The sequence below is a fragment of the Mesoplodon mirus genome, assembly GCF_964341445.2.
Source record: "Mesoplodon mirus genome assembly, chromosome: 8".
Classification (NCBI taxonomy): Eukaryota; Metazoa; Chordata; class Mammalia; order Artiodactyla; family Ziphiidae; genus Mesoplodon; species Mesoplodon mirus.
The window spans coordinates 11,930,367-11,953,267 of NC_138984.1; the positions used below are offsets into that span (position 1 = coordinate 11,930,367).

Here is a 22,901-nt window from a genome sequence, read left to right on the forward strand (position 1 = left end):
CTACAGTGGCCATTGCCTAGGAACAACTTTCTTGGAAATCGTTTAACTCGCTTTCCCTATTTAGGCAAAGTATTCAATAACTTTATAATAAATGACTCTCCCTAACCTCGACTATCTCAAGCATCAAAAATCATGGTCTAAGGTCCACTTCTGTAAAAAATGTTGAGCCATCTTAGGCAGAGAGCAAATGGCTACCGCATCTTTGCGGCAATCAGGTATGACTGCATGTATAGGGATGTTTTTATTTCCTATTAATCCATTTGGAACTAAATACATTTTCCCCCCAAATTAAAGACACGCATTTTAGACAGAGCCCACAACAATCAGGCTCTGTTTTACCTGCCCAAACTTTTTGGTTTCTTTCACCACACAAAGTTCACACACGAATACTACCACCACCAACATTGCTATAAAATAACCTTAGCATTCACAGTGTTTACTGTTTCCAAAATGCACCCTCACACATCACCTCATTCCATTCTGGGGGATAGTCATGACAAGTATTTAACCCATTTTTAGATGAGGAAACGGAGGTTCGGAGAAAGGTCATATAGCAACAACTAGCCATTCTGCAAATACCAACTGTACTTTCCTGTCTTGGCATCTTTTATTGTTTATTTTGATAATTTTTAATAGTCATGTTCTCCAGAATACCTATTCCCTTTATTCCCACTGACTAGAATCTCCCATTCTTCAAGGACCAGAACATATACCACACCTTTCAAGATGTGATCCTTGAACACTAAATCTCCAAGCAGGATGATCTTTTTTACGTATCAACTGGGCTAGGCTACAGTTACCAATTATTCAGTCAAACACTAATTGGGGTGTTGCTCTGAAAGCACGTGGTAGATGTGATTAAGTCTCTAATCAGTTGACTTCAAGGGAGATTATCCTAGTTAATCTAGGTAGGCCTGATTTAATTAGCTGAAAACCCCCTAAGAGCAAAGCTGAAGCTTCCTCAACAAAGAAGAAATTCCACTGATGAACTGCAACTTCAGCACATGTCCCAGAGTTCCAGCCCACTCTTCCCGAAGGCCTGCCCTACAGACTTCAGACTTGCTGGTTCAGTTCCCACAGTTGTGAGCTCCGCAATGAGTCAGGCACTGCTTGTTACTGGATCATGAGAAAACAGCAAGCTTTTCATGAAGTTCATAGGGCACATTTGGGATATCTTGACTTAAAATATCTCTTATGTGGCATTTATTGAATTCACTCTTGGGGATCTGGGGTCACCTCACAAAGAGGTGGTCCATTTTCTTCATCAGGTTCTCAAAGTGATTCCCAGACCAGCATCACCTGGGAGCCTGTTAACCAGTCAAATTCTCACACCCCATCCCCAAACCCATTAAGTCAGGAACTCTGGGGGTGGGACCCAGCTCTCAACACAGGAAACCGTTCTGTTTAGTGTGTAAGAGAATCACCCGCAGAGCTTTAGTTGAACTAAAGACTGTTGGGTCTCACCCAGGACACATGGCTGTTTACATGTAAATGAATTAAAATTAAACTAAAAAAGCAGTGCCTCCGTTGCACTAACTACATTCCAAGTGCTTAGCACATGTGGCTAGTGGCTACCATGCTGGACACTGAAGATAAAGACCAGGTCCATCACTGCAAAAAGTTCTATAGGACGGTGCTGCTCTAGAGCCCCTGAGAGGGACCTCCAGGAGAAACCCCTCCAAACATACGTCAGGTACTACAGGCAGGGAAAATAGTAATTTCCATTATTAGCCTTACACTGAAAAAGCACAAGGCCAGATGGTCCAAATCCAAGGCAAATGTCCCTTTGTGATTAGGCTGCTTCTTACGTGGGCAATTCTCTGTAGTTTAGGACTGTAGCTTAGGATGAGTGGCATCAGGGGTTTATTTATTTAACACTAGTTAAGGCTGGGGAGCCCAGCAGCAGTGGCGCAGGCTAGGTGAGTCATCAGAATCCTTCTTTTTCTTCTTTCACAGGGGTGGGGGTGGGGATTAAGAAGCTCAAAGCCTTTAGAAGCTCAGGGCCTCTGCTTTAACGCTGGTGAAACAAAGGACAAAAGCAGGGTCTATATCGCACCATCAACTGTTCACTTCCTGAGACAGCTCCTGGCAAGGCTACTGCTAACCTCCGTGTTGCTAAATCCACGGATCATCTCTCAAGTCCTCATCTGCCTGGGACCACTGGGGCATTTGGCACAGATGGATACTGTTTCCTCCCAGAAAAAGATTCTTGTCTTCTAGGACCACCGGCTCTCTTTTCCTCTGGTTTTCCACCCTGCTTCACTGGTTCCTTCTTCTCCCTCTCCTTTGCTGGTACCTCTTTTTCCCTCTGACCTCTTTATGTTGGAGACCCCAGTGCTCAGGCTTTGACCCTCTTCTCCATCTTTACTCACTCTCCCTTGGCGATTCCACCCACTTTCATGAAGTTAAATACCATTTATATCATGCTGATGACTACCAAATTTTTATTTCCAGACCCTGTCATCTGCTCTCATACAGAACTACCTACTCCATCCCCACATGGAAGTCTCATAAACTTGTCACTCTCTCCAGGTCCAAGACTGAACTCCATTTTTTCCCCTGCAAACCTGCTCTATCTGCATGTTCAGGTTAATGGAAACTCCAACTTTCCAGTGCCCTCAGCCCAAAACTTTATTCCCCCTTCACTTCTCTTTCCCTCACAATCACCACCATTCTGTCAAAGAATCCTTCTGCTCTACCTTTGAAATGTATCCAGAAGCTAACCGCTATGCACCTCCTCCACGGCTGCCATCCGAGTGGGAGCTGTGGTCCTCCCTTGCCCGGGTTACTGCAACAGGCTCCTAACTGGTCTTCCGGCTGCTACCCTCTGCCTCTGTCTTCACATGGCCTATCCCTCTGTGTCTGTCTTCTCCTTTTCTCTCTCTTATCAGCACACCTATCATTGGGTTTAGGGCCTACCCTCATCAGGATGATCTCACCTTGCCAGTGTTACTTTCATTAGATCTGCAAAGCCTCTTACTCCAAATACAGTTGCATTCTAAGGCTCTGGGGGCATAGCTCTTTTGGGGGTCAGCATTCACCCCACTATGCTGCCCCACAGACTATTCTCAACACAGTAGCCCCAGTGAGCCTTTAAGAAATTAAGTTAAGTTATGATACTCTGTGCTCAAAACCCTCTAATGGCTCCCATCTCACTTAGAGAAAAACCAAAGTCCTTCTGCTGGCCTAAAAGGCCCTATGTGATCTGGCTCTTATACCTCTCTGTCCTCACCACCTACCGTCCAGTCGTAACAGTGGCCCAGACTAGTGGATGTAGATTTGCGACACGTTTTGACTTAGCACCAAGATCACCTGGTTACTGACAACACCCAGGAGGTAACACCTGACGAGGAACAAGTTGGGGAGGTGGAAAAGGTATGTACATGCTGCATTTGAGATGTCCTTGAGTTCATTTATATATTGATGTAATTTCAGAAAGAGATCTGGGCTGAGAAGATCAATTTGAAGTATAAATCGTAACTATAAAGCCTTAAGAAAAGAGGTCCAAGAATGAAGTCATTAGCAAAACGGATATTCCACGGTGGAGTAGAGGGGGGTGAGCCTGCAAAGGAGACCAAGGAAAGAGGTCAGAGCAGAAGTGGGAAAGCCAGGAGGGTAGGCATCAGGGGGGAAAAGGGAGGAAAAGAGGAGGGTTTCAAGGAGTGGACAGTTATGTTAAGCAAATCTGGGGAAGAGAAGTGTCTCCAGGCCTTAGCAACATTGAGGCCGCTGGGGAACTTGGCTAGAACTGTTCCACGAGAGTGAAGGGGGGCAGCAGCACGACGGAAGAAGTGGGGACGCTGCAGACCGTAAGTGGAAAGGAAAGGTGGTGAATGAAAGGCAGTTGTGCCGTTGGTCTCTCTCTCTTTGGGGATGAGTGTGGAAAGAGACTCGAGTAGGTTTCATTATTGACAGGAAGACTCAAAAGCTGAAGACAGAGGGAAAGGGGGATAATCAGGAACAACAGCTTTTCCTGAGAAGTTAGGACAGGTCAAGGATTAGCTTTTGGTAAGAGGAAAGAGACTTCCCTGCCTAGCAGTTAGGAGGGACAAGTTAAGCATGGGGGTGGATACAGGTAAGTTTGTAGTTTTCATCATGGGACGCTGAGGGCATTACCTATTCTATTTTTGGGGTGAAGTCAAGGACAGGTGAGATGTTGATATCATTTATAATAGATTCAGTTTACTCTGTTGGGGCACAGTCTCCAACTGGGCTCAGCTGCCAGGTGCAGGGTCCGAGAAGCCTAGTGGCTGGGCTCATCTAAGTCTGTGGAATTTTTCCATATAGGTGGATGAAGGACTGAGCATCAAGGCACGGAAAGTATTTGTAAGAGAGTAACTGAAACAAAGGACTGGAAATCTAAGCACTGGATGGAGGCAAGTAAGACAAGAAGGGAAGGAATTAATGGACTGGAAAGGGGAACCAAGAACACCTGCAGCTGAGTACCCAGAACTTTAAGGTCACCTAAAAGTGGTCGAAACACTACATACAAAGTCCATGAAAGCTAAGAGCCCAGTGTATTTAACACAAGAAGCAAAGGAGTTTTAGATACAACCACTCTACCACCAGGGTACCAAGTGCCACCCTACTTGCAATCAAAGAGAACCAGAGGGACCTTTACATTGAAAAGGTAAGAAGGAGGTACTGAAATTCAAGGAATATCATTCCAAATCTGGATTTCATACCACTAAATCACTTCCAAGTGATGTGCTTTATTTTATTGATTTTGCTATAACTGATTCTATGTAAGTGTCCTATACACAAGTTTACCTGATTCTTTATCATCTAAACTTACCCTCTGGTGCGGTGGTTCTCAACAGATTTTGCCCCCTAAAGGAGAACTGGCAATGTCTGTAGATATTTTTGGCCGTCACAACTGGGAGGAAGGGTGCACAAGCATCTGGTGGGTAGAGGCCGGATGCTATTCAACATCCCACAATGCACGGGACGGCTCCACCCCAACAAGGAATTATTCAGCCCCAAATGTCAATAGTGCTCAGGTTGAAAAACCCTGCTCCAGAACAAACATGCTTGCAAATGTACACTATTTACATCAGAGAGAGGAGGGCTCAACTTGGGATTCAAGTAACAAACAGTCTTCAAATTTTCTGTACCATAAATATACCAACAGACTAAATAAAACTACCTTAGTTTTTAGAAAAACCTCAATATATTAGTACACAAAACCTTGTAGACTTAGATATGTAAGAAAGCATATGGATGCCCTTGATGACTTCTTCCTACCTCCTTCCTTCCTTGCCTGGTTTTTCCCATTCTCCTGTTTATTTCTCTCCAGAAGGAGCTCTGTTCTTCACCAATTCCTGCATACTGGAATATTAAATTCCAATGATAAATTAACTTTGACAAAATTCCTTTATCGGAAGTAAAAGTGAAAGTCTGAAGAATTTAGTTAGCTGGCCTTTTGCCCATATACAGAAATGATTAAAGACTAGACTGCGATTAAATTCTGAGCAGAGTGACATAATTAGCAAATTTATGAATGGGTCTTCTTTTCACAGTTCTACTGTCAGGACTAATTACTTGTATTAATTAGAACTGTCAACACATGAATATGCTTGTTGAAGCCGCTTCCTATGGTAAAATATGAGACTGGTAAATATGAAGACACTTGGAAAGATGCAAAGACTTTCATTTATTAGCAACTCTAAACGATGCAGAAGCACTGGCTGCACAAATGAGCCTTGGGGATTGACTGTAAATGGATTCCTAGTTAATGAATTTGTTCTTCCTTGCTTAGGCATTAGTCTTGGTTTAGCGTTTGGATGAAATATTCAATATATCACTACTTTAGAAGGACTGTAGCAAGAATAAGGAAAAAATTGTGCAAGTTACTGGAAAAGTAGAATAGCAGGGATGGTTAAGGTGAGCAAGAGAGAGTTCCTGTCTCGTCTTTGATTAGTCTGAGATCTAGTGTAAAACAAGTTTTAAGAACTGCTTAAGTGAAACAGGAAGGACAGCTGGGGGATTAAGAACTAGAGTTTGAGACCCAGGTTTGTTGTTTTTTTTTTTTTTGCGGTACGCAGGCCTCTCACTGTTGTGGCCTCTCCTGTTGCAGAGCACAGGCTCCGGACGCACAGGCTCAGCGGCCAGGGCTAACGGGCCCAGCCGCTCCGCGGCATGTGGGATCTTCCCGGACCAGGGCACAAACCCGTGTCTCCTGCATCGGCAGGTGGACTCTCAACCACTGTGCCACCAGGGAAGCCCTGAGACCCAGTTTTAACTCTATGTGACCTTGGGTAAGTGGACAAGTTACTAAGCCTCTCTGTGCCTTGGTTTGCTCATCTGAAAAATGGGGACAGCAATAGAACTTGTGGAGGGCTGTGGTGAGCCTTAAATGTCAACATATATAAAGGGCTTAGAGCAGTGCCCAGCACAAGCTGCGTGCTGGCTGTTACTGTTTTCATAATCATCACCTGGGATGGCAGTAGAAATAGAATTTCGAGCTCCAAGAACGAGATCCTTGGAGCAGGACGCAGTGCTTTGGAGTCAGATAGAGTCGAGGTATGAATCCAGGCCTATTACATTTAATTTTTAAGCTTCAATTGTGCCCTACCTCATGAGTCCTTGTAAAAAGTAAATTTTAAAAAATGCATGAAAGGTACTTGCTGTGCCTGGTACATAAAAGAGGTTTGCTAGGGCTTCCCTGGTGGCGCAATGGTTGAGAGTCCGCCTGCCGATGCAGGGGACACGGGTTCGTGCCCCGGTCCGGGAAGATCCCACATGCCGCGGAGCGGCTGGGCCCGTGAGCCATGGCCGCTGAGCCTGCGCGTCCGGAGCCTGTGCTCCGCAACGGGAGAGGCCACAGCAGTGAGAGGCCCGCGTACCACACACAAAAAAAAAAAGAGGCTTGCTAAATATTAGTGCTTAAGCATTCATTACTATTATTATCTTTTTGGAGGAGTCTCTGAGACACTGAAATAAATGCCAAAAGAAAAATTTTAGTAAGTGACCTAAGGTAAGTGGAGAGAGCACATGTGAAAGAGGAGAAAGGGAAATGAAGAGGATCTATCGAGGGCCTTCTCTGGGAAGGGTGCCCTCATCCCCTGTCTCAAGCGGCCGTCACCACAGCCCCAAGAGGAGGGTTTAACTCCCCAGCCACAGAATCCCCATAAATCCCCTAATTACCTTGTTCACTGGTGAAGGAAAGACAGCTGGGATTCCAACTGGGGTCTGAATGGCTGCGAAGCCCACACTGCGTCAAGGCGTGAAAGCCAGGCTGCAAAGGGCTTCATCACAGACTGCGGGGGAAACAGACTCTAAGCTCTTCCTACTTTTTTCCTTACCCCCACCTTTACATATATTTAAAAACACAGTCATCAAATTCTTGATAGGCAAAGCTTGTTCCGACTGGCTAGGTAAACTCTACCTGATAACTGCCATAAAATAACTACCGTAAGACAATTTTAAATTAAGGCCGGTTAATCAATTTTTTAATCCTGTTAAGTACCAACTTGGCAACGGTCCACAAAAGAGAGAATTATTCTCGTTTTATGCTTTGTCTTCCAGAGACACACATTTCTGACAGTGTGAAGATGGCCCCACTCATGGAGGCTGCAGGGAGCATTTGGGGAAAGAATGAGAAGCATCTCCTAGGGTCCCTCCCAGTTCAAAAAGCCAATGCTTCTGCATGCAGCAAGATGTCGATGCTAAAGTTGATTTCAATTAAAAACCCATTTCTGTACAAATGTTATAAAACTAGACTAATAAACTGTAAGTTGATGACTCCTAATTTTGTCTTAAAAATTATGCGATACCTTAAAGATCAATCTGGCCAAAACTCCATAGCATCAAAATAATCAGTGCATAAAAAGAAAATCTAGTTGTAGGATGTTCTGGATCCATTCACAAGAAAGCTCGGTTAAATGCAAGACGCCAGTAAATCTGCTGGAGTTCCCAATGTCATGTTAGAAAGAAAGCTGCTCCAAGCTGCTCCCTGGAGCCCCTTAAAACTTACTTTAAAGGACAGATCTTCCCCCCTCTACTCTAGTTACTCACTAGATAGTTCTCGAAGCAAATGCAGGTACCAAAAGATGTTACTGACAGGTAGTGGGGGATATGTAGTAGTAATGGTCAGAATGTGCATTATTACTCTTCAAATAACCCCGTTTATTTTTTTGATTGCATATTGTGCTTAAAAATGAACTTGGGGGATATGGTAAAAACAGCTCTGAATGGGGAGTATGATGATGTAGATTCCAGCACTAGCTCAGGGACGGTTAAGCCGTGTGGCTCTAGCCAACACCCTGTCTTTCTAGGGTGCAGTGTGCCAAGGTGGTTAGGACCAGGCCGTTTCTAAGGCTCTTACAGAGTTATAATCTAAGAATAACTATATTAACAAGAGCTCTGTGTAATTCTTATACAGCCAAACCGCTGCCACAGGGCTCTTAGGCTAAGGTTTTTTGCACAGTTGCTGAAAGTGTCAGCTGAGCTCTCCTCAAATGGCAGTTGTGCTGTCAGGTTATAATCGTCTCTAATTGGTGCTTTCGTGAATTGCAAATTTCCTAACCACTAGAAGGCCTGAAAAGGAATCTCATTCCTCTGTAATAAGAAACGTGTTAAAAGGCAAAATAATTAAAAAAGAAAGCACACTATGAGCAATAATCATTAAAACTCACTGCTTTATGTTTATGTTAACATTCCTCATCAGTAAAGACAAGCCTAGAGAACAGAATAGACAAAAAACAAACATGCTATTTTACGATTTCTTAATTTTATGATTTCCAATAAGAATTCATATGTGAAATAAGTCGGTCTTAATGGTTTCTTTTCTTGTCATCAAAACATATCAGGAAACCATCCACAGCCTTTCCTTCCTTCTTTCCATCCATCCATCCCATCCCTAAATATTCCCAACCATCAGGCACCCTTCTCTTTGATTAGCAATGGTTTCACCCAGATAATAGCTATTTTGGTTGATGCCTTCCTAGTTCCCTCCCTCCACCTTTCCTCACTCTCTCTTCCACTTGACTAAGTTCCCTGAAGGCAGAGAATTTGGTTTTTGTTTATCTTCATTTTTGGGGAAGAGAGATGGCTACCTTGCTCATACGTGGCATAATATGGGTTTTCCAAATATTCTAAAAATTACATAGAAAGAATTTAGAAATCTAGGTAACTACTAAAATGGATGGTACTATCTGTACCTTCAATTAAAAAAAAAAAAGTAGGGCTTCCCTGGTGGTGCAATGGTTGGGAGTCCGCCTGCCGATGCAGGGGATGTGGGTTCGTGTCCCGGTCCGGGAGGATCCCACATGCCGCGGAGCGGCTGGGCCCGTGAGCCATGGCTGCTGAGCCTGCGCATCCAGAGCCTGTGCTCCGCAATGGGAGAGGCCACAACAGTGAGAGGCCCGCGTACGGCAAAAAAAAAAAAAAAAAAAAGTACCCATTGTCTTCTGCTAGAGCTTCTTAAGAGCGACGCAGAGAGAAATGGGAACTTCTCTCCGTGGCCCTCAAGGAACTCCCCACCTAAAGACCTAAAGCCCTGCGAGAATCACCAGGGGAACTTATAAAGCAATCCCAGTACCTGGGCCCGCGCTGCTACCTTTGTGCACCTGCCCTCACCCCTGCCCCACCAGCTGTATATTCTGATTTATTTGGGGGCCAAGGCACTGATCTTTTTTTTTTTTTTTTTTTTTGGCCAGTTTGTTTGTTTTGTTGACACCTGGATGCTCAGGCCTTGACCGCGTACTTCCGGAGTGGGTACAGCCACTCCTTCGCAGCTGCTTCTTGGTCTTCAGGTTCTCTTCATGTTTGTTGGGCTGGCGGCGTGTGGCACGCGTTTTCTTGGGCCGCAGATGCAGGGGCTTATACTTCTTGCCCTTATAGAATTTCCTGAGGTTCTCTTTCTGAGTCTGGTTTATGATGGTGAGTACACGGGCGATGGATTTGCGAACAACTCGGATCTTGGAGAGTTTGGAAGCCGCGCCGCCTGGTACTTTAGCCACGCGTAGCTGGGACAGCTCCACTTTCAGGTCCTCCAGCTGTTTCAGCAGCTCCTTCTTCTTGCCGCGAAGGTCTCAAGCCTTAATCTTGGCCATGACTGTAGAGTCAGTCTCCGCCACCTTCTCGGAGGGAAAAAGCGGCACTGATCATTTTTAAAAGCTCCCCAGGTGATTGTAACAGGAAGCCAGGATTGAGAACTACCAAAATCTCTGAAACCCCTCCTCTAGTTACTTAAGAAATGCTAGTTAACTATATGCTTGGCCTTTCATTGTCTTACAGGCCTTGGATGTACCCACCATTCATTTACTGAAACACATGGTTATTCTTTTTTCAGAAATCAAGTGGGGTCACTGCTCGAATAAATTTAATCCTCCTTGATGTCAGTGAGCTGTAGCTTTCATAAAACTCCATTCTCCTTCATTTAATATGGTCTTTTCTAACTTTCCATTTAATTGGAATATTCTATTTATAGTTAGCTGAGTGTTACCTGTGGGTTGGAAAACAGCTGGGGATTTCATGTTCCCTAGACTTTCACAGGTCTCCACTGAAGGCCCTGAAAACACTCAACCATGAAATCTGAAGTAGAAATTCCCATAGGAAGTTTAAAGTTGACCAAGAAGACATTAATAACCTCTATTTGAAAAACTTAATTTGAAACTTTTTGATGAATATTTTACAGAAAACTCTAACTCAAATTTCTAATTTCATTCCAATAGGAATGAGTATGAATACAAAAAAAGTTCACTAAGCTAGTAAAATACTAGTAGCATTTCGATTATTAATTATATTAATTATTAAATAAGTTATTATGATGATGACCATACCAATACAATATGAAAGGCAAAATGATGTCATGGGTAATAAGTACACAGACTCTGGAACCAAGACTCCCTGGGCTCAGATCTCAGCTCTGTCACTTATTAGCTATGGGACCTCAGTTTGCCTTCCTTCGGTTTAGTCTCTTCTCTGAAACGGGTAAACAGTAACACTGCATTGGTGGTTGCTGGATTGAGTGAACACACGCGCGCATACACACTCATGCGCATGCACATGCACACACACTAAACATGCATACACGTCACTTATAATGGTGCCTGGTGTGCTGGAACTCACTCAAATTCCATCTCTGTCCCTGCAACCCAATCCCCATATATAGCAAGCAGAGTGAGCTTAAAATCCAGATTTCACCTTATTGCCCTCCCTACTTAAAAGTCTCAGTGGTTTCCCCTGTTTCCAGGGTCAAGTACAAAACCCTTAAACACAACATACCGGGCCTTTCACAACCTGATACCCACCCATCTTGCTGCTCTGGTCCGACAATGAAAAATATATTGCAGCCACTACTATCGCAGTACCTACAGTGGGCCACCCGCTCATCGCAGGGCCTTTACCCATTTTCTCTGCTTCCCTTGCCCCTTTGTTCACACCCTTCACTAACTTCTCATCACATTCAGGGAAAAACCAAAATCCTTAGGTGGCGCATGGTCTGGAGCCCACTAATTCAAATTTAGGATCAATACCTTGATCGCCCCAAACTGAGATATGATACATTCATTCATATGAGAAAGGATGCTCACTCCCTAAATATGTGCCAGCCAATCTGTAAGATAATGAAGGTGATAGCAGGTGTTATGACGTCGTTACAGCCACTCAAGAGGAAAACCTGTGAATTCTGAGGTTAGAATAAATAGTATCCTGTCTGTATACCTCTCTCTTCTGTTTGCTGTAGGTGCAATATTTAATTTATTTCCATGTTAAATAGTTGTTGGTCTATTCACGTAACTAAAACAGCAGAGAAAGACACCCTTTTGAGAAAACACAAGTCTGGGTGTTTTTAAGGACAGTGCTCATTTGATCTCATTATTCTGCCAGTTAATTGACAGGAAAGAACATCCTAATTGCTCATTAACTCTGAAGATGTCCCCTTGTCTGGTGTCAAGGTCTAAGATACAGGGTACACAGCAGCTGTACAACTGCTGCTGCTTTAGGGGGACAAAGCATTAGGTTTGCACAGTTAAAAAACAGCAGATGTTCTGATACGGGTTTCAAACAATCCCATCTATAACATGGTAGAATTTGGTGGTGAGTTATTTTCCCTTCAGGCTAATAAGAGGAACCACATCGCTGATTAAATATTATTTTCTGGGGCCACAAGGTTTTTTTCATGGCTACCGCTTATGGAAACCATTCTTGGTTGGACTGTAAACTGCCAAAATGGCAACTGGTTTGAAAGGCTCTCCGAGAAAGGCATTCCTTGGTGCTCTTTCCCTCTACCCACCCTTGTCCCTACATGCAAGACCATCTGGTCCTGTGATAATAAGCAAGAGCATAAGAAGAAACAAGCCATCAACACAGGCCTGCACAGTGACTATTCAGATCCCTTCCTCAAAGCATACAAAGAAACCCAGAATTCCAGGAAACAGCTATACCCACTTACCAAGAAGCACTGTCTCCATGCTTCCCTGATATATAAAACATTAAGATGATAATCATTAGCAAATAATTAGGGCTGCCAAGGGGTAAGGAAACACTGTCATAACCTGACAAGTGTCATAGTGTCAAAGCTCTGCTCAAAATGGGCCTCGCTGGCCCTGAGTTATCTAAGCCAGGGGCTCATTTCCCTCCTCACTCCCGTGTGTCTCGCGAAAAAGCATCCTCTACACAATGGTAAACTACCTGGGGCTTAAAGTTTATCTTTGTCACAGCACAGTGTGCCAAAAGAAGGGCCCTGCTAACCCCCAGAGACGCAGCTTATTTAAAGTTATAATGAAGACAGCAGGTGTTCCATACAGATGTCTCTTCTTTTAGAAGACACCTATTCGAAACACTTAATTCTCCCTTAATCTCAGTGGGCTAAGCTGCATTTTATTTCAGCATCACCCCAGCCAAAAGCAAACTGTTTCCCTTTAGTCTCACTGAGCTGAAAATTAAAAACAACTGGGTTTTGGGTTGTTTTGGTTGATTTGCAGGGAATCCTGAACGCGATGATTCTAGAGTCAACTCCCATTGCTTTCTGGTGACAACGAAAGCAATGCCAGACTCCCCAGAAAGTAGGCCAGACTCCCCCTTTCCTCGGCGACCCAAACCTCTGAGTGCCAGTTACCTCACACCTTCCAGTGAGAGGAAGCAGAACAGACCTGAAAGGACTGCACTCGATAAAACGTATGCTGCTTTAACTTTTGTAAACTGTAAAGTTAAATGGAAATGCCTAGTGCCATGGCACTAAAGCAGCCTCAAACTAAGACAGGATCCAGTGTGTTCTGGAACCCTTAAGAAAGAAATCATTGTAGCAGCCAGGGGAGAGCTAGCTACCAGTCACAGGAACCACTGGTCTTCTTGCCCAAAGTGTACGGATACCTTTAGCCTGGAAGGTTGGAGTCGAGATGAGAAGGGAAAGAAGGAAACGAGCAAAGAGGAAAAGTGGAGACAGGATGCCGAGATCCTGGTTTGGATGCTCAGCTCTGCGCAATGTCCCTCAACACTCTGACAGACCATAAGTAGCCCACAGAAGCTGGAGGTGAAGGTGTGAGGTGTAGTTTTCTCTGCATTTCTCTACAAAAAATGACCTGATGCCTTTAATGGGATGGCACTGTGGAGAATATCAAAGAAGAGGAAGGTCAATATTAAATATTTTTAGCAATGCATAGGTTTTCCTATGTTTTCTTAATAAAGGTTCTCCGTGATTTTGCAGACATTTTAGAAAATGGAGTCAAGCCAAAACAAGAAAGTAAGTCACCATGATCTTATTTCTGAGAAATAAGGATGAGTGGCATTTTGCTAAATATTATTCCAATCTTTTTTATAGTACCCTTACTAGGTCTTACAAAAATAAATGAGTTTCTACTAAGACTCCTGCTATATCCTGCTCATTTGACGCACTGGGAACCTGCTTCTATTTTTAGTGGCTAAGTATTATTCTAGATCATGATTTATTTCATCTATTTCCTGTTGGGGCATGATTAGGCCATTTGCGAGTTTTCCAAAGCAGATGATTACAATGTAATTTTAATCAGCTTAATATTTATAGTAATCTTAATAATGCTGTGCAATTTTGGTCCTGTCTTGCAACAAAAGTAGATTTAAAAAACACAGATGTGACACAGGAAGATCGCTGGTCCCTAATTGAGATGCTTGAAGATATATAAATATATATTATGCATGACTCTCACATCTGGCTCTCCATAACGAAGTTCAACAGAATTATAAATAGTTTTGAATCCTTGGAGAACTGCCATGTGATGAAACTAGACCACTCTGAAAGCTATTTGTGATTCTATAATAAATGGAAACCAACATATGACTTGATTTTTCTCACTAGTAAAACAACACAACAAAACGGATGAACACGTGCACCTCTGAGTGAGATTCAAGAGGCTGAGTAAACGACAGTGAAAATTCTCACGTGAATGATTCACGTGTAATATTGACAGGTGTGGCTCAACATAAAATTCTGTCTTAAAGCACACTTAGTGCAAGCACATTTATTTTTTTTTGTTATGAATCTTCTTTTCTAAAAAGAAAGCCACTGGAGAAAAATTGAGTCCTATTTAAATGAACGATGCAAATATCCTCAATTCAAATGTCACTAATTGTCCCTAGTAAAAACAGTATTTTCAAACTCATATGCTATGATTTTTGGTAGAAACAAATCACTGCCCAGCAGATTATTTATGATTGTCTATAGGAAGCATTTTTTTGGTGTGTTCTATTAGGCACCTGAGATGCAAGTTTCTTGTGTAAGAAGGGCATTCTTTCCCTAAACAAACTATTTATGTCACAATTTTTAATTAATGTCAGGATTTTTTTGCTTAAAAAAAAAGACAACCCAACCAAACAAAAGAACGTAGCCAATCATGTGAGGACAACAGTAAGAGAGATGTCATTGTCATTCTACAAGTAATACTGTTTTTTTAAATGTACCTAAGACTGTTCTATAGTGACCACACCTACCAAAGAGTTTTCAGTGTTCTGATTTCAGGATGATCGCAATGGCCAATCCACCTCCCAAAACACAAACATAACTCCAGCTCAGCCATGTGGGCTGACTATGTGGAAGGCTACACACAGGATCATGCTGGTCTCTTCCATAACTGACAACTCGCGACAGCCTAGAAGCGCTTTTTCTGAAGAGGCCCCCGACTAGGAATAGATAAGTCTGGCCGTCTTGCCTAGTGTTTACCACTCAGAATGTGACCCCGGGCCAGCCATTTAATTTCTCTGTGCTTCTATTTCCCAATCTAAAACAATGGCTATAATTACAAATGCTTATTTCGTAGGGTTCTGTGTGGGGATGTGAACCTTCCTAGCACAGTAACCACGAGGGAAGAGGTACTGCTTGTTGACCTGGAAAGAATTCACCAAAACATCTACAGTGGTTTCTTCTGGGTGCCTGTATTATGGGTAGCTGCAAGGATACACCTCAAATGTGATGTGGTTTTTCTCTGGGTGGTGGGGTTACAGATCACTTTCTGTCTTCTTTTTGGTGACTTGTATTGATTATTTTCCACCGTGCATATGTTCTGCTTTTATCACCAGCAGGACAAATGTTTATCCAGATTCTAGAAGACCATAATAACCGAGTTCAGGGACCCATCGTCACCTGTCTCAGGCCCTCAGCACCATCCACCCCGGGACATCTGGAATTCAGTGAAGAGGACTTCCAGCAAAGGAGCTGAGTGCTGCCTATTCCCATGGCAAAACAAAAGCAGAATCGCACGGCAATCACAGCACACATCTAACAGGTGTTAGCACACACACATCAGAGCAGTCTCACACACATCATCACCTGCCTCCCCTCCTTCTGAAGGCCAGGGGGACTCTGTCCCTGCGGTAGGAGAAAGCTGAGAGTCCATTTGCAGCCAGCCTGGAAGGCGGATGTGGAAGCTAATTCAGGGGTTCAGCTCTGCTCCAGGGTGGACACACAGGAGCCCAAGGAAATGTGGATCCAATCTAGCACCTTCCAGGAAGGTCCTGACCCCCAGGCTCTTCACGCCTGGGGAACCCAACCTACGTCACAACAGCATCCCCAGGGCAGGACACCATCCACAGTAATTGGGCCATAGGTATAAATGATGGGATATTAAGTCTCTTGACTTGTCCGAGTCCGTTTCCTCATTGAGTAAGATCAGGTGTCAGATATGCTGACCTCTAAGGTCACTCTCAGTGCCAATTATGTTTGAAAATGGTTCAGCCTTGTCTCATACTCCATTATCTACTTTAAAAAGTAATTTAAGTAAATTAAGCAAAGGATCGAAACAATAGGTCCCTCCCCAAGTTATGCACGTAAAATGCAGTTATATGCTTAAAATGCAGTTATGTGCTTAAAATTATATGCTAGAATTAGGTGGTATATGTATGTTATCTGTACTTAAAATGCTTAGAAAGGAATTAGAAAGGTTCAAATAAAAAAGAATAAAATTTTATTCACTGAAAATATCAACTACTGAGTCTATGAAATAAAGTCTCAAAGTCTGGGCCTTCAGCTCAAAAAAGAAAATAGATACTGTTTTGTTTGGTTTCATATTTTAGTACAGACACAGAGAATTAGAAACTTCTTCACACCCTCAATTGTTTGATTAATAAGAATGTAAAATCCACTATAATTTTAAAGCACTATTTGACATCTCTCTTCCTAATTAAAACATTTTATGAAATGATGAGTTTCTTAATCACACCTATATTAATAGTTTTCTCCAATCAAGTTTGATCTTATGAAACACTGAATATACACCTCAATAACTTCGAGATTAAAAACTGTATAGATAACTTGAGTATCCAAATCATCATATTAGTAAATTTGATATTCTGTAAAATTCTTACATAACTTAGGGAATCATAGTTGCTGAAGCAGAGTTCATAGATGGGTAAGTAAAGTGATCAGCTCATTTCAAAAGTTACTGTATCTCTTTCCTAAATCTAATATATTGGGTAGCTGAGTCAGTCACTAAAATCTCCCGTCGTTCAGCAGAAAGAACAGTGTTTTTGGTTTGATAGCAAAGAACAAGATTTACTCATTTCCGTACCCTGCAGTACTTAACAGTACCATACACAAACGAGGGGCTCCAACTGGGATTTGCTGAGGAACAGAATGAATAATGATCCAGAGCAAAATGATGAGTGTGCAAGGTAATATTTCCGAAACCATCAAGACTTGGTAGCCCACAAAACAGGGTCCACGTGTGGGGGAAGATGACAGGGACATGGGTAGGTGGAATTAATTCATTAGAGGTTTGTGTATACTTTTATTGCTAAATCTACTCATTAGCATCTGAATGATCCCTTTCAATAAATGGTGATTGTGGCAGAGGAAAAATTATAAATTCACATAGAACTATTAATGTTAATTTCTCAAATATGTTTCAATTTCATGTATCATTATCTTTATTATTTTAGCAACAGCTGAGCTACAGTTAATCTTTTTAAGTATAAAACCTCAACAGAAGCCTGCTCCTTCCCAACAGGGACCTAAACAGAACTCTGGTCCACTTATTTTATTACTTCTTTTCCTGGCTGGGATATATTCACATGTTATTTTGCAGGTTTGAAACATCTTGTATTTACATTTCTTTATATGCACAATTTCACATCTAGTTACAGTCTCAAATATCAAACTTTACTCACTGAAATGAATATCTCCAACGTAGAGAGAAGGGAGTAGGAACCTATAATCCAAAGGAAGTGTTCTGCAATGAAACTGCTTTTAGGAAATCTGGCAGATGGCGCTTTTTCATTACAGAGAAAGTTTTCCTGGGGGAAAACACACCAAATTACTTTAAAAAAAGAAGTGGTCACACGGAATGAGCTGTACATCTCTGTCCTGGCCTGCAACACGCCTGCAAAGCCAAGCAGGCCAGCCGTGATCATTTGCATATGTTAAAAATCGCCAACTGCATTATGCCTGCACTGGGCCAGTGAAGGCTCAAATAATCATGCAACTGAAGCAGATACCACCATCAAATGCATGTATTTATCAATTTAGATCTGCCTTAGACAGTTGTGTGAATTTATCTTCCAGAAATGATCTTTCATCCGTCAGCCCTGAGACCTATATGACAAACACTCGCCAATATTCCTGACATTTCTCAATATCCGCATCTCTTTCTAGCTATGCCCATCCTGCTCAGTCCATTATCACAGAATGGAAAAGGAAGAAACTTTGAAGAGGACCCAGTTCAACTCTCTTATTATAAAAAATAATAATAAAACAAAGGTCTGATCAGATTCAGTGACTCACACCTCAAGTAAAGTTAGTTCACTGATATTCCAGGACTGAAGCTCAGACCACTGAATTCCCATCCTTTTCTCTTTGTACCACACGATGAAAGATTAAAAGAAGGTGTACATAATTTATTCCATTTTTTTCAAAATTTTTCATGCAACAATAAAGAAACAAGACAGATGTCATTTTTATTTACCTTGGTGTAGCCTCAATAAAAAGCAAAATATACAACGCAGTTAAAATAAATTCTTTTTGCTTTTTATTTAAAATGTATCTGAATTGGCCCCTATGAACATATATGCCTGTAAACAGGATTCAAAGATATTGTCAAGTGATCTTTTAATAACAAAAGCCTTAGATATTAATTTGGAACCCAGATACTCTTTTCCAATATGGCTCTCCTGGAAATTTTACATGTAAGGACTTAGAGACAAAACAGCAACCAGTTTCATTCTGAAGCCAAGACCTTTGTCGTATGTCCCACCACAGCTTCACATATGGCTAGCCAGCAACCCCAACTGTACAATGTGGGGAGTGGGTGACAACTCTGCTTGATTTTCACAAGAGAGCCAAAGTGTGATTGTGGCCATTTGCCTTTCAGAAGAGTCTAAGAAAAGAAGCACACGTTACTCCACATGTCACGAGGATTTCCAGTTTTAACCAGTACACATGCTCCAGACTGGCAGATAGAAGTTGAAAAGGACACAGCTTTGTACCCAGCCACCCACTGAACTTGGTGGCAGGCTATTTCAAAAAAAAAAAAAAAAAAAAGGGCACAAATTATACATGGAAGGACGTCGGGGAGAGGGGAGAGGAAAATGCAATGAGCTAATGTTCCTAGCTGGCATCTGCCTTTTGACTCAAAGAAAGGAGATGGCTCTCGTCCAAAATTTTTCTATTATTGTGGTATCAGCTGCCTCTTGGATTCGTTTATAAGAACTGAGACTGCCAACAGAACAAGACAAGATTTCTGTTAATGGTAGTAAATGTGCAAGCTTCTTGAAATAATAGGAATTTTGATATTTCTTCTACAAAGGCTACTTTGGCATTATTATCCCTGGCATGAGCTTTAGGACTTATAATTATGGCCAGGTACTATTAAGAAATAGGACAACAGCAAATTCTGAGGTTAAAAAAGTTGTTACCTTGATTCTTTAATTTACTCTTCCAATATATTGAACTAAAGAAACTAATTGGTGCTGGATGTCTCTTGCTGGACTGGCATTCTACCAAAGGAATTTCTATTAGTTGGCTCTTTCAAATCTCAGTATTATTGATGACTATTACACTAACTTCTTACTCTGAAAACTGGGAATCAAAGAGAAAGAATTAAGCATTTACCTAGCCTTTTAAAAAAGGACTATAGATTCTACCAACTTCATGAGGGAATGGTCACATTTTTTTTAAAAAAGCCAATAAATAAATTACTAGACAGATTATGTCTAGTAAATGACAGATTCAAACTGGGGATGTAGAAAACTGGAAGAAGCATCACTACTATCCTTATAATAAACATGAATGCTGGACAACCTGCAAATCAATACCTTTTCCTGAACCCAACAGAAAGCTGAAGCAGTAGGGCAGCCAACTACACAGAAGTCTAAAACAGCACAGGCACACTTGCTTACCTAGGACAGACTCTGCTGGACACTAATAAAAAGAAGTTAGCCCAAACTGTTAAACTGCTAAAGGCTGAGTGTGAGCTAGCAAGGTTCTATTCATAGACTATACAACACGGAACATATTGGGAGATGCAGTACAAAGGAATTCACACCCACTTTCAGGCTCTTCTCAGGACCTCATGTGGCCCTTGCAAAAGACATATGTGAGCCCAGAGAAAGTGTCCTTTGTCCTCTGTCATTCCTGGCATAGTCCTGAGGGAAAGAACAGCAGCCACTGCAGGAAAGGTCTGCCGGAAAGGCTGCCTAGATCCTTCTTCCCTATCGTCCCTAAGGAACAAAAGACTTAAATGTCTGGGAGAAAGGCAAAAGCCAAGTTTCCCTTAAGGAAATGGTGAAAACCTCCTGCAGCTTAGAGAAGGGAACAGGAGGAAAAAAAAAACAAAAACAAACAAACTCTAAACTGGGGAGAGGGGCAGGGATACTAAGAAGGCCACACCTCCAAACCGAGGGACACAGTGACTGCGTGGACTATGGCTTAATCAGAGCACCCCTGGCACTGGTCTCCACCACCAAACTAAAAAGTACAGATTAACATGTAATAGCAGTGTGCCACCAAGGGAGGGGCGACGGAGGAGATGGAGTACCTATCCCAGTTGCAGCACAAAGACTTACAACTGAAGTTCAAGTAGACATTGAGAGGCACTCTGGCAAATCAGCCCCCACCCTAAAAACAAGGTAACATTAGAGGAACTCAAAGTCTCTGATGCACTGAGGGGACCATACAGTACCTACTCAGTATTACTCACAGTAATTCTATATAATTCAAAATACTCACAGTGCTCAATAGAACAAGTAGACAGATAATCCACAGGGATTAGAAGATCTGGGCAACACTATCAACTCAATTAATCTAACTAACATTTGTAAAATACTTCACCCAACTAGAGCAGAACACACATTCTTTTCAGGTGCACATGGTATTTTCACCAGGCTGGTCCATAAAATATCACAACAGGTGAGATTTACCCTGAGAATACAAACCTGCTTCAAGTTTGAAAATCAAAATAATTTAGTATGTCAATGGACTAAAGAAGAAAAAGTATATAATAATATCTACAAATATAGAATAAAAAATACTATTTTTAAGAGCATACCTCCCCCTGCATAAAGAAAGAAAGAAAGAAAGAAAGAAAGAAAGAAAGAGACAGACTTAGGTATAAGTTTAAGAAAATATATAAATATATGGAGGAACTGTATGTTCAAAAAATTTTAGTGGTGTGAAAAAATGATTACAACATAATACTGAATGAAAAAAAGTAAGGTTCAAAATAGTACATATCATATGGTCAACTTTTATAAAATAAACTCAAACCAAATATTTTTCCACTGGAAAAAAAGGCTAAAAAGTAATAAAGGCCATTTAAAAAAATGTCTCCTTGGTTTCTCACTCTTAATAAGACAGTCATTAAGTATTTTAAGGAAAATAAAATTGAAATTAATATAAACAATTTGCAAAGCTATTTCCTTTGCTGTCACCCGTTACTGTATAATGCACTTCAAGGAGTCTCTTCAGATCAGTTTCATTGGAACTAGTTCCATATGCTCTTAAAACATCCACTGAAAATGAAATTCTGTGGTCAAATAAGTTTGGAAAACATTAATTTAATAAATTGGTTTCTTAATTGTAGAACTAATTACAATCGTCAGTATAATAGTGCCATTCTGAATCTTCAAGGGGGTATAGTTTACAGTTTCCCAAACTTATGTGAATGTAGAACTTATGAAGGTGGGGAGTGAGCGAGTGAAAGAATGAGATAGACAGGAAAGGAGAGAGCAGAGAGTTGTTTCGGCTAAAAATTGAAAGTAAGTTGCAGACATATTATTTTGCTTCTAAATACTTCAGTGGGTATCTCCCAAGAATCAGGGACCTTCTGCTACTTATCCATAATACCAAAGAAAGTTAATTTCCCAAATAACATCTACTATCTAGTCCAGATACAAAATTCTCCTGTTTCCTCAAAATTTTTCTTTTATAAGAACCAGTTTTTCAAGGTTCTCATGTTATATTTACTTGTTATTTCCTTTTAATATAAAATCACATCCTGCTTTTTTTATGATACTGTTCCCCCCCGCTCCAGGAGACCAGTCTCACTGAATTGTAGAAACCTCACGTTTTATCTGATTTCTCAACTTATTCCTCTATCCCATATATTTCCTGTATATGGACCCCTTACATTGGAAGACTTAATTAGAGTCAGGCTAAACATTTTTAGTAAGAATATGTCATAGACGGTGCTGTGTTCCTCATATGGCATCATATCAGGAGACACACAATATCAGGCCCTCCCACCAACAATGCCGCCACGTCTGATCGCTGGATTCAGGTGGTGATTGTCAAATCTCTGTTTCCCGCTCCTATTAGCATGTCCTCTATGAGGTGATACTTTATCACCATGTGAATGTCCCGTTTCTTTTTTTAATTTTTATTGGAGTATAGTTGATTTACAATGTTGTGTTAGCTTCAGGTGTACAGCAAAGTGAATCAGTTATACAATGTCCGGTTTCTAAACAACCTTTTAACTAATGGTTTACAGTGCTTGATGATCTTTGCAAGGCTACCAGTTATTTCATTACCAGTTAATACCAGTTAATTTCATACCAGTTAATTTTTATTTACTTCTTTTAAAGTTCCTTTTTAGGAAAATGTACTCTTTGTGGGATATAGTTAGGTGAGTTTTGACAAATGCAAAGAGTTGTGTATCCATCACAACAACCAAGATACAGAATAATTCCATCACTCCAAAACATTCCCTCCTGTTGTCCCTTTGTGGTACTAAATAAAGTTTTGTACAAAGTCCATGCTTAGTAGGTTTGCCCTGACTTACTTAACATTTTTGTGTGTGTGTGGTAGACTGGGATTAATATTTTTATCAATGATAATATTCCTAATGTATTTCTAAGATTTACATATTTTACTGTATTTCTAAGATTTACATCCAAGAGAGCATATCGTATTTACATGCAATGGACAATCCAAGATAACAAATCAGACCACAGTTCTGTTAAGATTATGGCTTGTTCCAAATTAAATTAAATACATA

The 22,901-nt window shown here is 41.4% G+C and overlaps 1 protein-coding gene and 1 pseudogene across 5 annotated transcripts in view; both read right to left on the reverse strand.

Annotated features, from left to right (window-relative positions):
- Positions 1 to 22,901, reverse strand: part of RHBDD1 (rhomboid domain containing 1) — a 118,273-nt gene that overhangs the window by 24,461 nt on the left and 70,911 nt on the right. The gene's annotated exons all lie outside the window — the stretch shown is intronic.
- Positions 9,673 to 10,055, reverse strand: LOC309809427 (large ribosomal subunit protein uL29-like; annotated as a pseudogene). Its single transcript has one exon. The product of its transcript is annotated as a large ribosomal subunit protein uL29-like (transcript).